Source organism: Henckelia pumila, chromosome 3, assembly GCF_033568475.1.
Source record: "Henckelia pumila isolate YLH828 chromosome 3, ASM3356847v2, whole genome shotgun sequence".
Lineage (NCBI taxonomy): Eukaryota > Viridiplantae > Streptophyta > Magnoliopsida > Lamiales > Gesneriaceae > Henckelia > Henckelia pumila.
The window spans coordinates 75,328,887-75,333,321 of record NC_133122.1 but is presented as its reverse complement, the minus strand read 5'-3'; positions in this window follow the sequence as shown (position 1 = coordinate 75,333,321).

Here is a 4,435-nt window from a genome sequence, read left to right as displayed (position 1 = left end):
TGCTCTACGTGTTAGAAAAATCTCCTCCGAAGGAAGCACCAGCTGACATAAGTCCGGAAGAGTTAGCCAAACTTGATACATGGTGGGACCATGATATCAAGGCCAAATGCTATATGCAAGCCTCGATGTCTGATGAACTCCAGAGGCGATTTGAGGACACCGTGAATGCTGCTGACATTCATGTACAACTCAAGGAACTTTTTGGGGCTCAATCGAGGGCTGAAAGGTTCGCTACTTTAAAATAGCTAATGATGTGTTACATGCGTGAAGGGACTTCGGTCCGTGATCATGGGGTACGAGTGATTTGGCTTATACAGAAGTTGGTAACCCTTGATTTGGTGTTGGATCATGAACTCAACGTGGACTTATTACTTCTATCTCTTCCTTCTTCGTTTGACGGATTTGTGGTGAATTTCAAAATGAACAAGATAGAGGCCTCCCTTGAAGAGATGGTCAATATGCTTGTAACATATGAATCCACTTTAAAGAAGGATAAACCGGCTTTCTTGGTGGGCTCCTCTTCTTCTGCTAAGAAGGGGCCAAGTACAAAGGGTAAGAAATGTTCTGCCCCACCCAAGAAAACCGAACCCGAGAAGAAGTACAAGATAAAGGCTTCAAACATGGAAAAGTCCAAGGATGTTTGCCATTACTGCAAGAAGCCCGGTCATTGGAAGCGTAACTGCAAGGAATATCTAGAGCAGTTGCGAACTGCGAAGGGTATGTTCTATATTGAAATAAATGTTTCACTTAATACTACTTCTTGGGTATTGGATACCGGATGTGGATCTCACATTTGCAATGATTTGCAGGTGATGACAAGAAGTCGCAAGCTTAGAATGGGTGAGACCCAGCTGAGGCTCGGAAATGGTTCCAGAGTTGAAGCTAAAGCTGTGGGAGATGTTTATTTAAATTTGCAGAACGGTTTTAAGTTACTTTTGAGAGATGTTTTATTTGTTCCAGATTTGATTAAAAACATTATTTCTGTTTCTATGCTTGATAGAGATGGTTATTCTTGCAATTTTGTGAATGGAATTTGCAATATTTACAAGAATGAATGTTTGATTGGAAATGGACAACTTGAAAACGATCTATATAACTTAAAACTAAAAGACGTTCCAATAAATTATGTTGATAAACCGAAAACAACAAACAAAAGGAAAATCGATAGTCAAAACCCGGCAAACCTTTGGCATGCTAGGCTAGGTCATATTTCCTCAAGGAGGATGAACAAGCTAGTGGGAGAGGGCATGTTTGATATGTCTGATATTAACTCTCTACCTACTTGTGAATCCTGCTTGAAAGGAAAAATGACTAAATCTCCTTTTAAGGGGAAACCTGAGCGTAGTCAAAATCTGTTGGATTTGATCCATACAGACGTTTGTGGTCCATTTAGAATTGGTACTCAATATGGCCACACCTACTTCATTACCTTTACTGATGATTATTCAAGGTATGGGTATTTATATTTAATGAAATATAAGTCTGAAGCATTTGAAAAGTTCAAAGAATTCAAGGCTGAAGTAGAAAATAAGCTAGGTAAAAGTATTAAAGCACTTCAATCGGATCGAGGTGGAGAATACTTAAGTACCGAGTTTTTGGACTATCTGAAAGAGAATGGGATTCTCTCTCAGTGGACTCCTCCTATGACAAAACAGCTGAATGGTGTATCGGAGCGTCGTAATCGAACTTTGTTGGACATGGTTCGATCCATGATGAGCTTCACTGAGCTTCCACCTTCGTTTTGGGGCTATGCGCTTGAAACGGCGGTATTGTTGTTGAAAAACGTCCACACTAAAGCAGTGGACAAAACACCATACGAGTTATGGAATGGCAAAGCTCCTAAGTATTCGTACATGAGGATTTGGGGATGTCCTGCTTACGTGAAGCAGACAGTGGGAGATAAGTTGGATAGTCGATCCACCTTATGTTATTTTGTAGGGTATCCGAAGAATTCAATCGGATATTATTTCTATCATCCTGCTGAAACAAAGGTGTTTGTTTCAAGGAATGCCACCTTCTTGGAGAAGGAGTTCTTATTGGATAAGAAAGGCGAGATGATGGAACTCGAAGAAATTCGAGAAGAACCCGAAATACAAAATAACGATCCTACACCTCAGGAACCATTGATAGACACGCCAATACCTAGAAGATCCGAGAGGACTTCTAGACCTCCTATTCGATATGGTCTTCTTCTTGAAGGGGATCAAGATGAACCCGATGTTGGATGTGATCCAAGAAACTTCAAAGAAGCAATTTCTGATGCGGATTCAAATTTATGGCTTGAAGCTATGCAGTCGGAAATAGATTCGATGCATACAAACCAAGTTTGGTCTTTAGTAGATCCTCCCGATGGAATTGTTCCAATAGGGTGTAAATGGATCTACAAGAGAAAGCTTGGGCCTGATGGTAAGGTATTGACCTACAAGGCGCGATTGGTGGCGAAAGGTTATACTCAAAGACAAGGAGTTGACTATGATGAAACCTTTTCACCAGTTGCAATGTTCAAGTCCATAAGAATCCTTATTGCCATAGCTGCTTGGTATGACTATGAGATATGGCAGATGGATCTGAAGACTTCATTTCTTAATGGAAACATTAAGGAAGAGATCTATATGACGCATCCTGAGGGATACACATCCATAAGAAGCGAGCATAAGGTATGCAAGCTTCAGAGATCAATATATGGTCTAAAACAAGCATCAAGAAGTTGGAACCAAAAATTTGATGAAACAATAAAGGATTTTGGTTTCATCAAGAACCCGGAGGAACCATGCGTGTACAAGAAAGTAGTTAAGGATGCTGTGACATTCTTAGTACTTTATGTTGATGACATCCTACTCATTGGGAATGATGTAGGGATGTTGCAGTCAACAAAGATATGGTTATCAGGTAGATTCTCGATGAAGGATTGGGTGAGGCATCCTATATTCTAGGGATACAAATCTATAGAGATAGATCTAAGAGAATGATAGGACTCACTCAAGCAACCTACATCGACACCATATTGAAACGGTTTTCAATGGATGGGTCCAAGAGAGGACATCTACCCATGTGTCATGGAGTTTCTCTATCCAGGTCTATGTGTCCCAAGACTGATGAAGAGATAGAGAAAATGACACATGTACCATATGCGTCAGCCATTGGTAGTATCATGTATGGGATGATATCTACCAGACCAGATGTAGCATTTGATCTGAGTGTCATGAGCAGATATCAAGCTAATCCCGGTCAAATGCATTGGAAAGCCGTGAAGGACATTCTTAAGTACTTACGGAGGACTAAGAATATGTTCATGGTATATGGAGGAAGAGAACTAAAATTGGAAGGCTATACCGACTCTAGCTTCCAAAGTGACGTGGATGACTCGAAGTCAACCTCTGGATTTGTGTTCATGCTCAATGGCGGTGCTGTCTCTTGGAAGAGTTCCAAGCAGGACACCACAGCGGATTCCACCACTGAGGCAGAATACATTGCAGCATCAGCTGCTGCTAAAGAGGCCGTTTGGATGAGGAATTTCGTCCAAGAGTTGGGCGTTATTCCGGAAGTTGTTGGTCCAGTCCCGATGTACTGTGACAACACGGGTGCCGTTGCTCAGGCAAAGGAACCAAGGTCTCATCAAAGATCCAAAAACATACTGAGGAAATACCACATCATCCAGGAGATTGTGGAAAGAGGAGACATCACTGTCGAAAGAGTGGCCTCTGCAGACAATATCGCTGATCCACTTGCTAAGCCCTTGCCAGGACCATTATTTGACAAACATCGCGAAGCAATGGGTCTACGTAGTATGACTAGTTGGCTTTAGGGCAAGTGGGAGATTGAAAGAGTGGGTGCCCGGTGAGCCAACTTGTGGCTAAGGGCTTTGATGACTCTTTGTATAAACAATCTTTTGTTTAATATAATTTACACTTTTATTAATGGCAATGACTTTATCTTTCTTCATATTGTTATATTGTGATATACTATTGTTGTTTTGATAAAGACCTTGAATATACTATAGTGTATGTAAGATGTGGTAGCACATGGGGATGGCTATCATGAAACACATCTTATAGTCACTGTATATTCTAAACTGTTCCTAGTCGATTGAGCCGTCCGATAATAAGGATAAGGATCGCTCGAGTTTGAGACTAGCATTTGCGATGCAGAGTACCACGTTTCATTGGTAGGGAACATAGAGATGTTCGAAGCATGCAAATGGATATTCATATGATGAATGATCGAACTACCCTATCCGGATTTTCCAAGTGGTTATCACTTATCGAGTGGATAAAGTCCGCGGTTTTGGTTGTACACCATTAGTCCTTACTACTTGAAACATCATTGAGACTCTATATGCTAGTACTGTGCTTTGACTCGTTTACCGACTCTATTGGGGTCATCAGGTGTCGGGATTGGGTACAGTTACAACACATATAGAAGTCGATGCTTTGTT